Consider the following 21,784-nt stretch of genomic DNA (forward strand, 5'->3'; position numbering starts at 1 on the left):
GTCCATATATGAGATACCATATGTATCATATATGAACGTACATGATAATGTGTTTGTCATATATGACAGTATATATGACAAATACATTATCATATACGATCGTATATGATAATGTGTTTGTCATATATACTGTCATATATGACAAACACATTATCATATACGATCATATATGATACATATGGTATCTTATATATGGACATTTTTCGTATATGAGCATATATGATTATATATGATCATATGTGAAAATTTTTTCCCGGGTACGAAAGTAATCTTGAGCGAAAAATGTGTTGAGCCCTGGCGAAATATATATCGAATCGGTTCTATACATAATCGATACCAAAAGACTATCCTTATATAACGAGTCTTACCTCGAAAGGCAAGGTGAAACGGATGAAACAACGACTTCGTCGTTGGAAATTGTATAAATTTCGCTTCTTATTTTACTTTAGCCGGGGTAAAGGACGTGAAATGAGACCCGCAAAGTGAACCCCGGCACGGAATCTAAATGCAAACGATACGCGTGTGCCACGAGCAAATGGTAGGAGTAAAGGCTTTATCATTCCTGTACGTTAGTCTCTGGTCTTGCCACAAAAGAAATCCACCAAACGACACGATACAAATTTACCTCCGACTCGATTAACTTTTAATTTAACAGTCAGATATACACGTACAATAAAAGCGCGTGTTTCGCCGCAGGCTGGCGTACGCGGAACCTTGCGGAAGATGCGTCGACGTCGCTTTTTCCGCGGCAAGATTCCAATCTTCGTCTTATCCGCGTCCATAACGTGCCTCGCTAACAACACGTTGGGACTCGATCCTCGTCTCGGATCAATATATCCGGACACGGAGCCGGCGGCATGTCGATGAGATACGAATGCTCCAACGCGCGCGAACGTTGCGCCGCGACTCCGCTCGCATAGTTGAGAAGCTAATCACGGATTTCCTAGACAGTCGTAAAATCCTTATTAGGTATTCGCCCCGGCCCCTACCGTAATCCACGGCGGAACTATAATATCGTGCTAATATTATGCATGGTGAATCGCGCAACTCGATATTCGCATGCCACACGTATTACACCGGCGCGGCGCGGCGCGGCGCGGCACCGGCGTGCGCCCTTGTCCGGTCATAAATAAGGAGCGAAGTAGTATTAGCCGGTAATAAGCTCCTCCGAGTTTTACGAGGGAGAGGATACACTCGCGAATAAACCGATCTGAAGCGGCTAATTCATTTACGCGAGGGGATTTATGTGCGGCGGGGCAGCGTTCCGTGAACCCTCTCTCCCCTCGCGACGTCTGTATTATAGAGACATACGTGTTTTGCCGAGTAAATGGTACCGCCCTATCGTACAATTTGCAGCACGTACGTAATATAGATTGGAGGGAGTGATTCCTCTCTCCTTTTTTTTCCCCGGGACGACGTGTCAGCGCGAATTTGTTTTCATACCCTTGCAAATGCGCGCGGCAGTCGCGATATCGACCGGCTGACTAATTGCGAGGGGCTTTTCCGGGGCGTTCGCGGAGACGCGATAATCACGAGGAGCACGAAAATTTCCGTCCGCGAACGCGTGCTGGATATAATTGGATGTCCAGAAAAATGGCAGCGTTACCCGCGATATTTTACAGAAACCGCTTTCAGCCTCTTCGAGGCCCCGGGAAAGAGATGCTAGGATAGACTTCGTGAAACGAACGAATGAATTCTTCCACGTCGCGTGATATTTGTTATTACATCGATCGTCAACCGTAGCCGTCCGCCAATTGTTTCGTGCGTTAATTAATTAAATTTAAATTCCAAAGCCGGGGGAATCCCGCGGCGACGCAGGACTCGCTTCATAAGTCATTAGGAAGCCGAAGCGAAGATTAATCTGTTATCATTTTCAATATATAATCATCGTCGCAAAATTAATTACTTAATTCTTCACGTTGCAATCAACCTGCACTTCATTAAGGGGATCCTAAAGCCGCTGGCGAACTCGATCAGTGTCGATAAAATAGGAGATGGAATTAAAAATTATCGACAATTATCGACATTTTTAATTCCAAGTTCAAAGTTTTTTAATTCAGTCCGAGAAAATTATAGCCAATCAATTTGCAATGATGTTTGGCAGCGACCTCTCTCAAAAAAGCCTGCAACTATTTCTACACGCCATACTGCTCTTCTAGACTTGGATTTCTGGTACTTGCGTTTATTAGAAGCAATCTTTTTTTCTAGGTCATTAATCTTACAATTAGTTCTATCGTAATTGCACGATATTGTTCTTATATGTTGTCCCTAGAGTATGCTGGTCTCATTTTGTATATATTTATTATAGAATTCTTGAATCAAGCAATTATTGTCATCAAGTGTACAAAAATTAGTAAAATTAAAATTTCCTCCCTTTTTGATATAAAATCAACCAACGTAGTTTAGATTTTGCTGCGTACTTTAATTCCGTAAAAGAGTTTTGCATTTCTATAAAGCCAATTAAAAGATCACTTCGAACGAAGCATGTCGATAAAACAGACGGCTTTAGGATCCCCTTAAATCTTATCGCAATTCTGTATCACACGATGCTCCTATCGACTTTTAACTAAACGACCTCGCCTCTCGATCGTCTCAGTCGTATCGCGTAAGGGCCTGAGCTGTCTTGTATTAAGTCACAACAGAGTTATCGTGCGTTACTTTAAGTAAAAGATTTAAAACGTAAAACACTGTCTTAAGAGTACATGACAGCCATTCTGCCCTAACAAATGCGTAATCTTGACACAATGCATCTTCGCGCGCGAGCGTCCAAGCGCACTCTCCCCTACTTTCGCTTCCGGAATCGGTCAAAATAATTCTCCTCGGGAGGGAATTTAATTTCCAGAACACGCGAGACATCTCCACCTATCCATCCAGCTATCTATCCGGTCGACCCCGTCCGAAGTCCCCGCATATGCGCGTTTCCTCCCCCTCCCCCTTGTGCGCGAGGCTCGTGCGGGGGAGGGACGGTATTAAGCGGCGAATTCTTGGCGACGTTCCGGGGGTTGCACGGCGGCACAGTATTTTCCCTCGCCGAGCGACGAGTACCTGTCCGTTGGCTCTGCCGCCGGAGCTCGACGTGGGACGTACCCGTAGGACCTGCGCGTTCCGCCGGCCTGGCGGTTCAGTCGCTTCTACCAAGCGGCACTCACGTTCCGCGTCCGGACCGCACGCGCCTTTGCCGCGCGCGCGAGACCATCCTCGCTCTCTCTCTTCCTTCCGCTCTCGCTCTCCCGGCGACCGCAGCATCCCGCTGTGCCCGAGAGCCTCCGGATCAATCGCGGGGATTCTCCGCGGGCTGGAGTCGCCCGCAGAGGGTGTCTCGCTCGAATCGACGAGGCTTCGAGCGATAGATCGCTCGCCGAGCGGAGAAAGCGGGCTCGTTCGTCGCGGCGCGGAGGCCCGGCGAGATTAACAGTGTTGTGAGGGGAACGCCGGCGTGTTTGACAAGTGTTCAGTGAGCCAGAGATCTTTCGGTTTTCAGTTAGTGCTACGTGCGCGAAGGGGAGCGTTGGTCCTCGTGGAGCGGCGAGACGCAATAGGTGAGTCTATCGCTTTCATCCACGGCTGAAGCTCGAGTTTCTGCCTTCACGACTTCGACAGTCTCGATCGCGATGATCCGGTGGTAAGGTTCGCGCGCCGCGAGCGAGATTTGCGTCGGGAAAGTGCCGCTTCCCACGACGACCCACGTTGACGCGGACGACTCGACGGATCACGTGTATCACGTCTTTCCTCGGTAAATCGCCTTTAGCGGCCTCGAACGACCTTACGCGAAGACACAGTACCGGCCAAAATTGTGTCACCTTTCGGGCTTTCTGAACGTAACTGTCGTCAAAGTGCGTCGAATGTGCTCAAAATTTTACAGTAGACACCTGGCAACAGGTACGTCTTGTACACGAAGGGTAGTGAAATTTGACAAAATACACCGTCATCTTCCAATTTTTCATTCGCGCCCTTTGAAACTAGTTACGCTCGAAAAATGCAAAGGTGATATATAATTTTGGCCGGTACTGCACATTTGTATAGTTATTCACGGACGTGACGAGTGGAGGCGGAGGAGAGATTTTCTCTCCCCTTCCTTCATGATCCGTTGACTCTTCAGTCATGTTACTGATGAGAACACTGGCGTCGAATCAGCGTCGAATCGACGTCGATGGGGTCGAAACCGCGTCTCAACCGTCAGTTTTGGAAAATAATTAACCTTCGGAACTTAATTTTTTGAGACGCCCGCCCAGAATGTGGGGAGGTCCAGGTTCAAACCCTGGCTGAGGTAATATTTTTCGCAATAAATTTTTTCTATTATTAAAAATGCCAGGTACGATCAAGAAAACACTGACGTTGTTAATTACCGCTGGCGACATTGAAGAATATTCTGATTGGTTTATTTTTTGTCTTAAATTACTATGTTCAATGCTCTGAATACTTTTAACATCTCGTTGGGGAAAACTGCCGAGTTAACTCGTTTAATTTTTAATACAAAATTTAATACAAGAAATAAAGTTCCGAAACTTTTAATTATTTTCGAAAACTGACGGTTGGGACGCGGTTTCGACCCCATCGACGTCGACTCGACGTTGATTCGACATTAGTGTTCTCACTGGGTACACGATTATGCGTAAAGTTTGACGTATCGCGGGCGCTCAGGCTGGTGGTCCAATTACAAAGATTCGCTTATCGCCCCGCGAAAATCATACACATCGTAAAATTAATTTAGTTAATTACACGACGCGATACGGGCCTGACGTTCGAACGCAGATCGCGGCTGGCAGATAAGCGTCGCGATGCCAAAAAGCGATTCCAAGTGGGCAAAGTCAATGTGTGTCGTCCTCTTTTCGCAGCTGATGAACGTGATACGTCACAATCGATCATCGCGCGTCGCGACAACGTCGTCCAAGTGGCGGAAGTGCATTTCTTTCTCTGTCGCTTACGGGTGGCGGGTCTCGTATCCGCGAGACAAGCAACTCCCGTAGGGTTAATCCTAGAACTGTTTAGGGTTCGTAATTAATCCCGTCATCGATCGACAATTCACGCGCTAATGACTGGTACGAATTAACCCCTTGCGCGCGCGCGCGCGCGCGCGCGAGCTCGTACGCGCATCGCAGTGTGCGATGCACTTCTAATTATTGCGCTGCCGCTTTCCTCCCTCTGGGATCTGTGCAAGCTTAAAGCCGCAGGACGCGCGTCATACATTATTCTCGAATCTTCGTTCGCCGACGAGAGTAGGTGGTTTTAACCATTCCACCCTTGGTTACGGCAGACTCGGTCGTCTATTAATAAGGAGGGAGGATCACCGAGCCGCCTTTGTTATCAAGCATCATGTCGCAGTATGAATTGCGGCAGTTCGACTCCGAGCCACTGAAGCGGCTGCCGTAATGAATGGCCGATAGTTAGGTGCTCGCGGAAATATCAGCGCGTTCCATTCCGACTCTCCGGCCATCTCCCTTCCATGGATGTCACCACATTTCTTATATAAAATAGTCTCTCCCTCGCTCTTTGTTATTTAATTTTAATTGCAATATGGTCTGAGTTAAGCTTCAAATATGTCAATAAGAAATTTTGGAATTGTGAAACCAAATTGTACACTAGGAATCACTGATGCCTCCCCATGTGAATTTAGGCACAGGTAGAACACACACACATTTTCCATGTACGTATATGCAAAATGTATAGACGTGTCGATATGTGCCTAAATTCATATGGGAGGCATCAGTGATTTCTAGTATACACTATTCTTTTAAGGAATCCAACCCCAAGATTAAAAGATTTAATGCAGCATTTTTTTTAACGCGAGCGAAGCATTGTAAGCAAAAAATTGGCGATAACGCAGCACGTAACATCTACGTATTAATCGAGAAAAAGTAGGCGGGTTATTGCGAATTCAGCGAGAGGTGATGGTTTGTTAACAACGAAGAGTTTCGGTGGATTAGCCACTTGATAATTAAGAGCATGTGTTTTGCAAAATTACAAGACAGCCGGCTGGTCGAGCGAGTTAATTAACATGGGGTATGAACGCATTCATCAGGAATACATACCCAGTTCGAAAATCATCACTCTCAGTAGCGGAACATGACGCTTCATCCTAATTACATTATGGCTGACTAACTACGAATGCGTTCCAAATTCGGGATTTCGGATCATCGCGTGCGCATCAGTGTCCGAATTAGACAGGTTTCGTGAAAGGGCCGAAAGGTACTTTTTCATTTTAATTCACCTGCGAGCGTGCTGCAAAAGATTGCGGTGAAATTAGTTGCGATATGTGTAACGCATAATTAAATGCAATATGCGTAAATGTAAAATGTAATAAACACCGCATTAAATTGTTGGCTTTGTCGTTGTTGGCTCGCAATAGAGTCCGCCGTTATGTTATTATCACGCCCTTTGTAATATTATTAACGGAACACGAGTTCTCAACGCTGTATTAATTAAGTGATATTTTCGATTTTACCCCGTAAAAATCTCGAGAATCGAACTAGTTGAAATGTAAAGCGGGGAATATATGAATAAGTTAGAGGAAGTGTCTCTCCCTTCCGAAAACTGTTCGCCTTAATGTGGACGAGAGATCATCAAGGGATTGACAATCGATCTCCTAGGATCAGCGTAGCACCGTTTAAAATTCAAATGGTAGGAACGACGGCTGCGTTACAGCTACGACGACTGCGACGATGTAACATCGGCATTGGGGTAAAGGAATATAAATGAGAATTATAATGCATTTAGATGCGAGGTAAGAGCACGAAGCGCATTATTGAACATTTCACATTTCGACCACGAGCCTATTTTGATCGATTCCTATTTTGATCTAGTGTCATTTGACATTTAATCGGTTTTTTTAGGCGAGTAAGAGAGAGTGAAAGAGAGAGGCAGATAGTCAGACAGACAGAGACAGAGACAGAGAGAGAGAGAGAGAGAGGGGGAGGGGGATTAATAAATAAATAAAATTCAGATAAAATGAAGAACGCGAAGATGGGATTGATTGAATGGAACAAGCATTTTAAACACCGTGTGCAAGTCTTGTTATGAATTCCGACATATCGCCAGAATGGCGCACCTAGTTCCGCGTATGTATATAAAATATATTTTCAATTAACTTTTCGATCCGAACGGATCTGAATGCACGGCCGTTCCCACCGTAACGTTCCGGAACACCTTACTTGCGTTAATCGAAGAATCCAGGCGGCCCGAATATATAAAAAAAAGAGTCACGCGCGCGTAACGAGAAAGAATCGAGTGCGTCGCGCGTCGTTCATTCCGCGAGTACTCGCCTCGTGAAATGAGAAAGGGGCGAGGCGGGAGTGGGAAGATGCATACAAAAGATGACTTACGCGGCACGTATACGCGGGGGAGCGCACGGAGATTCATGAACTGATTTCGAACAAGCGCCGCGACGTCGTAGCTGCGCGGCATTATACGTCGCACGCGCGCGGCATCCGCCGTGCTCGCATTTAAAACAATCTCACGCGACGTAAGTCGCCTGTCTCGGGTCGGAAGGCGGAATTCACGAGAGACGTATATGAGATTGCGCCGCGGGGGAAGAAATACGTACTGCCAACCGACGGCCATGACGACGGGGACGACGGAGGGCGCTGGGCTCTCGCCGTCATCCCGGGCGTGCGGGAAAGTCCGCGAAAAAATTCGATAGTTTCATTCCGCTTTTACGGCGCCGTAACAGCGAAGATTTCATCATCGCGGATACGGACGGGGAAAAGACGCCGGTGGTTGGGGGCGACGGAGGGACGACGGCGAGGATCAGTCGGGTGGAAAGCTCTTTCGGGGCGAAATACACGCAGCTATGCAAATATCCGGGGTCGAGCATTCGAGAGGAGCGGGATATGCATCTGCAGAGGGCGAATGCCGGTATCCGGCCTTATACGCGGGCTACAAGTAGCTCGTAGCGGCCGATCGAACCTGCATCCATCGTCGTCGGTATTTCATAAGATCGGGCGCGGAATCGATCGCGGATCGGAAAGAGCGGGGTCGGTTGGTTGAGAATAAAAAAAAGAGCGACGAGGAAGGATCTTTGGATAGCGGCGAGTTAAACAATAAAGATGCCGATATCGCCTTGCCCTTCGACTTTCGTCCGTGGGATATTCTTTTTTACAGCCGGCGCGATAATTATGGAAATGACGGCGATGCCCCCGCGGACGTGTTTGATCACATATAGACCTGGATAATGCTCCCGGGCGACGGCGGCGGCTGCGCCAATCGCGTTTTTGCGCCTAATCGCATATCCCTGGGAATTGACTTAACGTCGATTTCCTATGCAAATGTCCGGGCCGTGTCCGAGACGCATAGTGATTCGGGCAATGCGTTTAATCGTGATCTACATAGGTCCTCCTTCGGTAGGCGGATCCCAAATGTGTTCTCGTAACTTCTAAAAACCGGTTAGGTAAAAATAACGTCGAGCCCAGTTTGGGCAAAAAACTTTCTTTTACCCTTATATCTTACTTCAAATTGAATTCCCAATATTTCATTCCTATTTTCATCTGAATGTGTCCGACGTAAAATAAACAAGAATAAGAATCCAAGTGTGTCAGGTGGCAATTTAATTTTTCGAAAAAAAATCAAGTACCCGAGTCGTAAATATCGATTCCCGCCGTTTGCGTAAGGTTTGTACAAAACGCTGAATATCGCTGCTCCATCTTAGAATAATTAGCCTCCCCATTGTGCGAAAGTTTCAATTGGTTATACTTTAACGGGAGCCTTTTTACTCGCCGCGCGGAGTTTACGTTTTCGAACTCAACTGCTTTTTCCTCCGCGGCTCTTTAATTCGCTCGGCATTCTCGCGATTGATTTTTTTAGTCCGCTCAGTCGGAAAGTTTCTCTATAAGTCTCCGGATGCTCCTCGTTTACAGTAAGATTCACTCAAACAGCGGTATAAGCGTAATCGCCGAGGAGAACGATACCGCCATTAGCTCGGCACGGCTCGGCAACGGAAACTATAACAAGTTTCTTGTAATCATCCCCGGCGTCCAATTGTCTTCAGCTGCACGTTTACTCCTAATTATATAGCCGCACGCGATGCCTCAAGTATGAAAATCGCGCGGTGCGCCTGTGTGTATAAAGAGCATCGATGGAGTTACATTACAATTAGTGGCCGGCGAAATGATCCCGACACTGCGAGCTCGTCGCCGGAGCGGGCTCCTTTGTGAGATCGACAGGCAGCTTAAATACATTCCTGTAATAACGGGAGATATTAATATAATAGATTCTCTCTATAAGACGCGAGCGGCAGTTTATAAAGTCACCAACGATTCTATAAAGTTTTAACGATCGTCAAACGAAGCTACGGATTTTGAAACGGGCTCGCGTTTCAGCTTTAAAAAACTTAACGTTTCTCGGGAGACTCGCGAATCTGTACCTTTGTACACGCGCATTCGAGCGCCCGTTCGACAAAGAGGCGCGAACAGTCGGGTCTTTCGCGATCTATTTACAGAGAGACTCGCGAGATTATTCATCGGCAACAATTTTTCGAGGATAGTCTCGAGTGGCATCGAGATGAGAAATCTGCATAGTAAAGCGAATAATATCAACAAATTGCTGCTGACAGCGAATATTTCATTAAATTTCTATGTACGGAGTCTTAGGGATGAACAGCTATTGCACCGAATAAATTCTACAGATTGCAGACTAAATTTGCAGCTAAATGTTAACTAGAGGTTAGTCGAGTACCCGTCTCTTCTCAGATAATAATACAGAAAAAAATGGAGAGTCGACAGAAAATGATAAACCGAGCCTTAGGGTTCCCTCATTACTATAATGAGCGCGTACAGACGCGTATACGTCGGGTTCGTAAGAGAATTATGTAATTTTTCCGTGCGTAAAAAATACAGATTAGTTGAGAAAGAAACAAGCGTTCGTCAGATTGTCCGTCCCCACTCATTGTGATCAATATAAATATGGAAAATAATCAGCACCGTCGCGTAAAAAAATAGTACACGGTTGCGAAGCTCGTTTATAGTCAAACGCACAGTCGTTCTCGCTTGCTGGGCCGTGAGTGACGATCGTTACTGAAAAATCGGTCAACGAGCGGCCGTAACTTTGCAGACGAGCTCGTCGCCGAGAAGATAACTTCGTTGATATGTGCACGTGTGCGCTCGCTTTTCCTCGGCTTCGTCGACTGTAAACTTTTTTTGAGATCGGCAAAACGTGTCGCGCCGGTGACGCTCGTAAAACTCTTCGCCGGACTAGAGCAATTAACGACCTGCGAGAGCGAATCGTTCCGTCCAGCTCCTCCCGGTGTCGGCTTCTCCTTCGTCTGTTCCGCCGATACGCGTCTGACAACGCCAATACTAAACCCCTGCGATTGCACGGCCAGCGCGTGGCTTTGATGGCCACGATGGCTCTCCTTCCTCTTTCTCCTTGGCTGTCAGCGGCGACTTTTTGCTTTCCCGGCTCTCGTCTCTTCGGATGACCCTCAAGCCCTCTTCCTCCTCCTCCTGCTCCGGGCTCGCGCGATCCCTTCTTGCCTCTGTGGCTGTGTCGCGGCCGGGACGTAGACGACGATGACGACGACAACGACAAGGACGAGCAAGTGCTCTAACGGGGCTATCCGTGCGCCGCAGGCACCGATGGAATCCGAAGCCCCCCGAGAGCTCGAGTCACCTCTTACTCGGCCGGAATGTGTTTCTCGTACCAGCGTCGTCTCCCTCCGCCTGTGTTGTACGTTGCTGGAAGCTCTGTTTGGCGCTGTACATCTCGATAACTAAGCGCCGTAGAGACCGAGCTTCTAGGAATGCTGGCCGAGACGCTTTGCGCGAGATAGGCCGCCGTCGCCACATCCCTGCCGATGTTTTGGACTGAATAGAAATCCGAGAGTCCCTTTCCCACGCTTGTACAGATACTCGAAAGGTGTAGGATTCTGACCTCACAAAGGGAGGAAACCCGGGCTACCCGGTCCGCAGAGCGGACTGCAAGTAACGCTATGTACAAACGAGGGGAGTTCACTAATTTACACCGGCAAGTTTCAAATGTATTTCGAGTATATAAAGATGACGTGTACATCGCGACATATTATATTATATGTAATAACTTTATTGACTCCCCTCGGGGTTCGCGACATATTATATTAAATAATTTATTATAATAATGGAGGCTTTCTACAAATTAACAGCAAATAAAACAGTAAAATAATGAATGAATGAACAATAAATTAATTAACTGATGAATAAAGCGCGGTAAAGACGGTGGATAGCGGATGTAAATAGGCAAAGGGGCAAATTATTTTAATTAATTAAAATAATTCGTTCTAGTCTTTTCAACTAATTTGCCATTTTATTTTTTCACTTTATTTGCTCTTTATTTGTAGAATGCCTCTGTGCCGCACAATTTTTAACTTTAACGTAATCTTCATTCGAAATATCTCATTTTAACAAATGAATAAACACCTTTGTACGCAGAAAATATAAACAAACATTGAAAATTTATTGCATCAACACGTTAAGCTTAATGAGGAAAAGCAGGATGTGATATTCTTATTCGGTCAATACGTGAAACAGATCGCGGAGACTGTCGTGTTCTTCAAGTTTGTCCCTAATTATTATATTTCAAATTTTATACTCACGACGTGTTTACTAGAATCTTTTACGTTAATATATGTAAAAGCTACATCATGCAATCGTAGGACAGCGTGGCATTTCGAAGAATTTCACGAGAGTTGTTTGAAATTTTGCCATACATTTTATTAATAATTATACTTAGTGCACCCAGGAAAAAGTGTCTTCGAAATGAAACAAATTTTCTTTGAATTTTGACCTTACTAGACTTTTATTTAATTTCAAAGAAATGATTGTTTTACCTTAAGCGAAATTTTATTTAATTAAGTAAATAGTTTTCTATGCCGTTTCAGACATCACCGCGGAATCCTGTTTTCAAGTTAGTCGTCAAAGCAAATGAGTGTGCCAGGATTTACAATAAAGCCTCAGCGAAGGCCGATTTAAGATATTAACTTGACTTTTCTTCATTAATTTGAAGGAACAAAGGACTAATTGTAAGAGCCGTGACAGGGTGTTAGTATCTAAATATTTCATATTCTAAATTTATTGCGATTTGGTAGTCGAATTGGTTGAGACACCCGCCTAGCGAGAGAGAGAGAGAGAGAGAGAGAGAAAGAGAGAGAGGTCCAGGTTCAAACCTTGGCTAAGGTAATATTTTCTCAAGAAATTTAGAATATGGAACATTTAGACACTAACACCCTGTCACGGCTGTTGGTCCTTTATTCCTTCAAATCTGTGTTTATCATATTTGAGCCATACGAATTTTATTAATTTGTTTCTTAATTTAATTAAATTTGTTTCAAATATTACGAATATTTGTGCAACAAATTGAATGGCTGGATTAGAGACACTTTCTTTCATTTACAAAGTAGTTTATTAATTAGTATAGAATAATTATTGAATTTTGAAGATGATTTCAGAAACTTAGTGGGACATGAGTGGGCAAAGTCTTACGTTCCTGGTGAACAATTTCAATCGTTTCGACGGCACTTTAATTTGATAGTTGCTGGTCGACGCTTCATATAACTCCTACCCCATTTCTGACGTACATCCTCTTTCGTTACTCGTTGCCAAATTTGTCCGACGTAGCTTTAGCATGCTATTTGCCCGGGTCTTCTCTTACATACCCCGAGCGAACTCTCCGTTCCCGGGCTACAGCCAGCGGTCATGCGAAACGGAATTACCTCTCGGCGAAAGGGGGGGAGAGCCTCGGTCTCGTAATATACGCACTACTCGGCGCATACTTGCGAACCGAGGGCACAAAACGGAGAAGCGGGCGAATCTATTTCCCCCCCGGTTCTCCCGCCTGCCCCGCCGCAGCAGGAGGCAGGAGCCACGGCCGGGCCTGCGAATGCATGCCCGGCACGCCCTACGTCTTGGCCGAAGTATTAGCGCTAATGGCGACTACATTTTCCAGCCGTGGAACCCACGTCCGACGTCCGACGTAAACACAAGCGCCGCGGCGGTACACGCCCCGGCGCTACTCTCCGTACTCGCCTCTAATTGCACTCGCGCGTATCTCGCGATCTCGCCTACGAGCCCGCAAGTAGTAGCCCACGACTAGGACATACTAACTATGATAGTTATGGCCTCCTCTGCCTCGCCGGAGCCAGTCCGCTTTCCTTTTTCGCGGCCGAGGCATCGGCCCTTTTCCCTCGAGCCACCGCCAAGTGGTTTCCCAGTAAATATCGGCTAACAGGGGCTCGATTCTGGAATTCATCCGAAGGAGAAACGTGTGCGAAAATAAGGCTCTTGCAGAAAAGTTGCAAGCTGATTGGCTACTCGCATGATTTTTATTAATCGACTCTCAACTTTTCTACGAGAGCAGGAATTTCGCATTTAGTTTCTCTTTCGAATAAATTTAAGCATCGAGCAGTTACGTAACATCAATATTATAATTTCCTACTCAACATATGTAAAGTCAACGGCACACGATACTATTTTTTTCCCTACTGGATCGCTTACGAGAGCCAATAAGGGTGCAGAGTTTTAGATCAAATGATAATATCCTGATTGGCTCTAAGCAATCCAGTAGGAAAAATACGTAGTATCGCGTTCGCCTAATTGTTATGTACAGTTTTATTCATTAATGCCTGTAACAGAAAAGTAACGGGATAGAGGACGACCACTTGTAGTATGTTGTCTCTTTCTAAAGTTTGTAGGTACACTGCTTCAGCCAAACGCGCGGTCTATATATTATACGTCTATGATTATTCTATACGTTCTATAGAAGTCTGTGTGAACCATAGACATCTATGGACGGATCCTTTGTACGAGGGGTAACTGATAATCGCGGTAAGGGGATCACTCGTCTGACTTCGACTCTTTCCGGTGAGATTCGAGATGTGAACCGAATATTACCGAATCTCACCGGAAAGAGTCGATGTCAGATGAGTGCCTCCCGCGCCCCAAATATCAGAACCCCTCTTGTCCAGAGTTGTAGCTAATGCTCCGTCTATAGATGTCTATGGTGTGAACTACAGCCTGAAACTCATCGATGTATAGATGGGAATAAAGACTATGTAAATATGAATCCTAGTAAAATTCAAGTCCAGGCATTAATGACGCCGTGTGTACAACCTGTGTTATACATTTGTATTGTTGAGAAAGGGAAATTATAGTATTGATGTTACGCAACTTACAAAGAAACAATAATCAAGCTTTTTAGTCGACATTAACCGGCCAATGTTTTAATACAGAAAATTTATTGCGAAAAATGTTGTTAGTTGGCGTTTATTGAGTTCCCGCTCATTTTGACGACGCAAAACCGTTTCCCGACTTTCGCGAGCCCTCCGGGATGGAAACATCGCGGCGGCGACTTCAACGTAACGTCGGCGAAAAGTCGCAAAAGAAGCTGCACGATCAGTCGTGCGAACGTAACGCAAGGTACGTGGGAATAAAATGTCTGTGTCGAGAATTTCTGCTAATTAATCGAGCGCGTAGGCGGGACGCTGATGCAAATCCCGCGAATTTTATGGCACGCGTTTTAATTACCGGATATAATTACCGTGGCGCGCCTCGCAGATCTGTAGTTAATACAGATAGGCGAGACGCCCGGGTCTGTAAACAGAAATTGCATTGTCGACGGGAATTTCTTATAATAAAATTTATGCAAACTTTATTCCGTTGTTCCGTCCTCTAATAACAATGTGTCGCGTAACGAGATTAATATACTATACAAGAAAATTTTTTGCCGATCCTCCGGTCGGCATAATGTAGATCGCGCACGCGCGCGCGCACCCTCGTTGCGAAATTAGGAAGGAAAATTCCGGTATGGAAACGGGAAAGTCATGGTGAAGTAGGTCGTGGCTACGGCGCGAGATCAAAGGGTACCCAGCTTTTTTCCCGCGAGGTTGTAAACAGGAAATTTTCCACGGAATAAAGCCGGCTTGAGACAAACGCGAACGGAGCAGCGCGCGACGCCCCCTTGTTTGCATATGAAAATGTAATATCCTTAGCAAATTTACTCGGGGACGATATAATCTACGACAAAGAAGCCGAGAAAAAAGTTACTACAACGGCATCATCGAGGACGTAGGGAAAATTCTATAAAATTATGGAAAATGTCGACAAGCCAGGTTCCCCTGGCTGCCTTCTCGGGCCGCGCAGTTGGCAAATTAGAAATTAGAAGCGCATTCTACGCCTTTCCAAGCGAGAGAGAAAGACCATAGGAACGCTCTCGCATTCCGTCGCCTCGCCCGCTCGAACGGCATTAATTTCTCCCACCGGGAGAGAGAATCGCGATCGTAAAGCGGCAAGAATAAAAAGCCTCTCCCGCCCCCCTCCCTTTCGCCGAGGCAGAGCCTCGCGATGTTAGTCGGATAGGAATTATTCCGAGAGAGCTCGACGAAAATTCCGCTCTAAGCCGGCTATTCATCCCGCGGAGGCTGCAGCTCGAAAGTAAGTCGCGCTCGAGAGTGCGGCAAAAATGACGAGCGCGTCCCGATATCAGCGGAGTCACGCTCCGCTTGTAACGAGCGTCATCCGCGCTCGCGTAATTTCGCGTAACGGCGCTTTCGGCGTCCTCCCGCGAGTCCTCCCCCCCCGCCGACCTTACGAGCTATTTCGAGGCAAATACTTAGCTTATTAGCTGCGCCGCGTTTCACGGTAAATTTCGCGAACCTCGCGGGATATACCCGCGCTCATTCCCGCCGCGTCGCGTCGCGTCGCGCGCGCTCGCCGGCATCGCCGACGAGCCTGAATTTGCGTAATTGGATTTCATGTCTCCTTTTTTCGCGTTCGGCTTCCTCCATGTCCCGCCGCTAAATTACTCGCACCACCGGGTATTGAATTTACCTCGGACCTTTCTTCCCGCCCCTCCCTCCCGTTTTTCCCGCTGTTTCCTCGTTCCGGCGGCTGTTTATCGACTAGCATATTTCGGAGAAAGAGACTCGGGGATAATACGCTTGAATGAGCGAAAGAACGACGGGTAATGTTAAATTTCGCCATTTTCCTTCGGGGTTCAAGGCAGGGGATATTCCCGGCAGCGCTCAATGTTTACCCCGACTGCTTTACATTTTTGCGTAGTTAATAATTCAAATCCGAGCTGCAGTGTCTATTTCCCATGTAAATTAAATATTTCCGTTCGTTCTTCTAAAATAAGAAAAACACCCGTGTCCCGAGGATCGCATCATCCGGCGTTTTACTTGTTGCCCCGACTCCCTTTTCCCCCCTATATATGCGTTTACCTTAGAGTTACGTTGTTTGCGATCGGCTTTAACGCGAGATTTATGCCAGCGTAAGATATCGCTCGCGCGTCTCTCACGAAAATACAAAGAGACTAGCCCCGGCTTAGACTTTCATTCGACGTCTATTCGAACGACGCGGAAGACACAAGAAAACGGCCCGTCGGAAATCCCCCTTCGATCCGCGTCGTTAACAAAAGCCTCTCCCGTTTCCTCCTCCTCGAGCGCGAGTGAGAGGGGGGGGGGGAGGATAAAAAAGACGTGGAGGGGAATCTCCGTGCGGATAAACAGCCGAGTATCGAGTGGAAGCCGACCAGATGGAAAGCACGGATCTTCAAATATTTAAAGTTATCGTCGAAATCCTCTGCGGGACTGCGGGAAACGTCGGGAGGGAACGTCGACGCCGAGTCAAGTTTCCGAGGGAAGTTTGCCTTCGCTCCCCCCCCTCCCTCTCGCCCGCCCACTCGACTTCGGGGGTAAATTCGTTGACCCGTGTCTCCCCGGGTCGTGTATGCGGCCGTATAGGTGCCGCGCGCATGTACGATCGCACGGAGCGCGCGCGTGAATCACTCGAGACGATTCCGCCCGGAAAATTTCGAGCCTTCCTTTCATCGCCGCCGCGCCGATTGACGCGGAGTGCACTCGCCGGCGCGATTCGTACCCTCGCGACGATGCATTTCACGGTGTCGCCCCGAGGATTAGCTCAGGAACGATTTCGATATAGCGCTATCGAGCTCGCGTCGCACAAACGGGCGAATATATATGTACGCCGAGTCGAGAGCGAGCGAGTTTGCTCGTGCCTCTCGAGATCCCCCTGGCGTCCCTGTAATTTCGACGAGCGGCGAAATTAACGCGGTGTCTTGGATGCTCCATTTATCCCGTTAATGTAATTTAGCATAAAATCAAGCGGAGGATTACGCGCCGGATCATGCTAACATCTCCGACCAGACCGCTGCGTCTGACAGCCGGAGCGCGGAATTGACGCCAAATTGTTGCGAGCTGCGAGCGGAAATTGCAGATTGTAGCCGGGTTGAACGATGCGGTTTCGCGTCTAGAATCGAAGTGTGCTCCATGTCACAGATCAAATATCAAATTATTACAGAATTCTGGATGGAGATGATACTTTTGGCAGCCCGCTTCAGACCCTCCGAATGAATAATTCGCGTACCCGCGTATGTTTATATAGACGTCCATTTAACTTTGCACGGGATAATTTGCTAAAACGTGACGTCTATTTCTGTTAAGCTCAACTTTAACGTACCGTAATTAGGTTACTATTAGCATTACAGGCACTCATTAAACTCCGATCAAACTTTCAACGGGTGATATTCTGTGTACATCGATTATGATAAACCGTGTCGTTACGCGAGCGAGCAGTGTGCGAGAAAAAAAATTTGCACTCTTTTTTTTCTTCTTTCGCTAGTTGCGACCAGGCGATACGCCAGCAAATTGTTTACGACGCGACAATGGCGCGCCGGGACGGAGGCATTCCTGGGTCCAGGGGTAAAAGGTGCAGGGAAACGAAGAGAATATCTCGCGAGAGGGACAACAGCCGGGGACAATGCGTCATTCTGGCCTGCCGCGTCTGTTTTTATTCTTCCTTGCTCCTCGGCCGTTCCGAGGGTGTCTCGAATCTTACGCTCACGCGACGCCGGAAACAAAAACGTGTAATGCGCCCGGCGGATCTCGAAATTTGCCCCGCGCACGAGGCTCGCATCGCGATGTAATCTTTAACTTCTCGTACAGAACACACCGCCCACTCTCGACCAGTGTTCCACGCGAAATTACTTGTACCAACTTCTCGTTCGTTATTGAAAACGTAAACTCGGAGAGCGCCGTTTCACCCTTTTCTACCCTTCTTGCCGGAAAAGTTTTCCGTGAATGGGAAATATAAATCGACCTCGTCCCTCGCAAACGGCAAGATTCCCAATTTTAATAGGCGTAATTTTGTCATTACTTCATATCTCCCGTCCATAATCTCGTTTCTCCCTTTCCCTGGGACTCGCGTGGCGAGCGAAAGTTTCATAATTTCTCAACGACGACCGTTTTCGTCGTCGCCAAGAGCTGTTGTAAGAAGCGCCCCGAGAGCTTCAAAAGTACACTTTCGGCCTAACAAGTTAGTACTTTTATTGAGTACGTTCGCGCGGCGTAAGCGTATTCGGCGCCGAATACTTTACGTCGCCGTCCGATGACGGCCGGACATTTCTGAAAGGAAACTCGGTTCGTTAAAGAGCATGCTCGGCGAGATAAGAAAAGCGTCTTCCGCGCGGAGCCCGGGTCCCCCTTTGAGAAGGAGGTCGGTTGCATGCAAAAGAAATGAGCGCATGCAAAACGAATGCGTTGAAAAGATGGGACCGGAGATGGGGCAGCCTAGGCTGCGCGGCCGCGCGCTCGCCAGGCGAGGAAAAATGTAAACGGCTGTTTAAGATACAGTCTGTGCCTGAAATTTATGCAAAATACGTACTTCGGAATTCTTGATATCGCGCCATTCGCGTGGGGATGCGTCACGGTTCGCGCGTCAATTTACAAATTGCATGAACCGCCGTGCGTCGCTTTTCCTCCGCGGGAATTTCTATTCGCGGAATTTCGCAGTACGTATGTACGTCGTACGGCGACGACGACGATGGCGACGGCGACGGCGACGGCGACGACGGGTACGCAGTTTCGTACGAGCGTAAAAGTCGACCGCGGTGGCATGCGCCCCCCCGGAGAAGAATGTAACTGGCGTGCTTTAAGTGAAGAAGCGTTACGTTCTCTCGGCGTAGGAGAAAGGAAAAAAGGAAAAACGGAATTAGCACTTGCAAGCTGTCCCGCGAGCTTTCGAGCACGCAGCTGCGCTGAAAACTTTCCCGCTCTTGTTATGGCTGTTTATCTTTTTGCATACGCGACGCGAACAAGCGCGCGCCGGCTGCAATTACGCTGCGAAAGAAAACGAGTTGAAAGGAATGGCTCTAGTTATTCTTCGGGGCCGAGATCTCGGGGCAGAGATTCCGTAAAATGTCCGCCGGGCGAGCAGCGGAGAATCCTGAAGCGGGATAGCGCGCGAGCGAATCGGAATAATCGCTAGATTTCTTAATTAAATTTCTAAATTTGTAAAAATATACACGCTAACAATTTAACCGCACTCCAAAGAAAAGATTTAGTTAGGTTAAACCAAGAGATATGTTGAAATCGTATTTCTTTCAATCTAGTAAATTTTTACTTGTTAAATTTTTACTGAAACATTTGCTAGATTTGAAGAAATAGATATTAACTCTCTTAGAAATTCCTGTCTCAATGAAATAAAATTTTGGTCAGGTAACAAAATCATTTCTTTGAAATTAGGTAAGAGTCTAGTCAAAATTCAACCAAACTATTTTCTGGGTGTAGTTGTGAGTCACTTATGGGAAACGCCGCGAATTATCGCACAGTCCCGTGGGAATTAACTGTAATTAAAACGACATAGTTGCGCTGCATTTCGTAGATCGTCTTTTTCAATAACAATGACAAATAACGGAATAAAAACGCCCTGTTAGCCAAGTCATTTACATTAAACAAACATTTCTGGAGAGCGCTGCACGGGAAAAAAGTCAAATTTGTAACGAAATCAGCAGTCCCCAATTTTCCTCCGCGACATCACGCGAGGGACTTTCGCGCGTTGTCCCCATGCTCGTAATAATTGTTATCGCAGTAATTAAATATATGACGCAAAAAGCAACGCGACAGAGGCGAGAGAGAGTGAGCGAGCGGGAAGAGCAGTTCCGCTGTATGTGAATAGGGATGGCGCGGGAAACTTTCCTACGAATCCGTCACGCACAATATTTGTCATCCCAGTATGCGTCACTATAACGAGTTACTTGTTTATCCGTTAGTTTTGATGCCGCTTTGCATCACAAAACGCAAACGCGCTCGCGTGTACAAAGCGCTGCAGCGGCGACAAGAGGGTCGTGACGATTCCGGTTGATTAAATTCACGCCGTCCGCGCGAGAAAGCGAGGACGAAATGGAAAAAGAAACGCAGGGAACCCTTGATCGATATCAAGAACAACTTGAACGCGTCGGACTAACGTGACGAGGAAATGAAACTCCGGGTATGACAACGCGACGCGAAATGCCTTGCAAGAAGTCGTATAACGATAATGGCGCGGCTGAGACGCCGGTGAAGGAATGGCGTAAGAAAGGCTGGCAATAACCCGCGATATCTGAGCGTGCGTTCAGCGAGAGAAGAATCGAACTCTTCGGTAACGCGGGCGGACAGACTTGGCACGCGAGATGACATCCCGCAGCGCCGCATCGAATGGCGGATTTTTCGCTCTCCTCCGCGCTGCGCGGGACGAGAAATTTCCGTTCGATCTTATTGCGGCAGACTCGGGGAAAGAAGGCGCAAATTTGCGCTATCACATCGGACACCCAGTCCATCCATCACAGCTGCCACTGCTCTTTCCGCGGAGATGAGACCGCGATACACTCGGAAGAATCCAACGTGTACCCGGTCTGCGGCCGAACATGTCGAAAATCTTACGGGCGGGACACCTGTCAAATTAACCGCAAACAATTTGTACCGGGGCACAAAAGCGCAATCGAATCGATCGAACCCCGTGGGAATACCTCGCGGCAAGCGGTACACACGGGGATATTGACAGTTAAACTCAATAAACTGTTTTTAAGATAATTGCGAGCGCGCGATTGAATTAAAAATACGGAGCTGCGGGATGTTAACAAAATTAAAACTTTGAAAGATCGGCCATTAACGTTCCCTTCTTGACTATTATGATTGATCGACGTACGTCTGAAACTCGTTTCATCACCGTCGATCACGGCAGGCATGAAGCCGCAAACTTTCGAATTCATACATACACGGGAGCCGAACTCTTTTTAGAGGAGAAAAATTATTCCCGCACCTCAAGGCGGAAGGTAAAAGTGTCGGCGCGCGGAATTTGCATCGTCCGGGGATGCGGGCCGGGTAAACAAATTAGACCTACAATTGATAAATCGTTTAATGCATTTTCCAAACAGCGGAAATTGCAGTTTATTCCGCGAGATAATACTCGCGACACTCATTTCGTGCCACGTATATATTGCCGTGTCCTGCGAGCACGTGTGTTATTACACTAACCCGTAATCATGCGACGCGCGCACACGCTTTGACGTGGACACCCGATGCCGTCAATAATGTAAGTACCGCGAGTCGCGATTACGCGGGATTCAAAGGGACCCGATTCGTCGATACCAAGGACATATCCATTCTCTCGTTCGCGCGCGTTCGTTAGTCGATCGGAACGACGGACGCGCGATTTTACGGAACCTCGTCACGTCACGACCGACCAATCACGTCGATGGGAATAAACTTTGTTACAACGAAGCCTTTTGTACCTAACGCGCTATTATTCTATTAACGATATTAGTATACTCTTTCATTGATCCCTCGTGGAAATTCGCGCTCGCCGCGGATTCAGTCGGCGCGATTAATTTATACGTGTCATTTTCGTCAGAATTGTTCCTTTTTTTCAGAAACTACACAGCAAACAACTGTCGACTTTCTACAAGTTAGGCGAACATTCCTCTCTGGGCGCTCCCAAACGTTAACTTCACGATAACCGACATTAGTGTCGCACCGTTAATTTGTAGATTA

General features: G+C 47.1%; 1 protein-coding gene across 2 annotated transcripts in view; it reads left to right on the plus strand.

Annotated features, from left to right (window-relative positions):
• LOC105570553 (T-lymphocyte activation antigen CD86-like) overlaps nt 1-21,784 on the plus strand; it is a 310,945-nt gene that overhangs the window by 52,130 nt on the left and 237,031 nt on the right. Inside the window, exon 1 of one of the 2 annotated variants that reach the window (XM_012027839.1) lies at nt 3,126-3,539. The exons of the other annotated variant lie outside the window; for it this stretch is intronic. The gene's annotated coding sequence lies outside the window, so the exon portion shown is untranslated. Of the gene's footprint in view, nt 1-3,125; nt 3,540-21,784 lie in introns of those variants that run through there. 2 annotated transcript variants of the gene reach the window in all.

The sequence above is a fragment of the Vollenhovia emeryi genome, unplaced genomic scaffold, assembly GCF_000949405.1.
Source record: "Vollenhovia emeryi isolate VEMERY1.0 unplaced genomic scaffold, V.emery_V1.0 DF939120.1, whole genome shotgun sequence".
Taxonomy (NCBI): Eukaryota; Metazoa; Arthropoda; class Insecta; order Hymenoptera; family Formicidae; genus Vollenhovia; species Vollenhovia emeryi.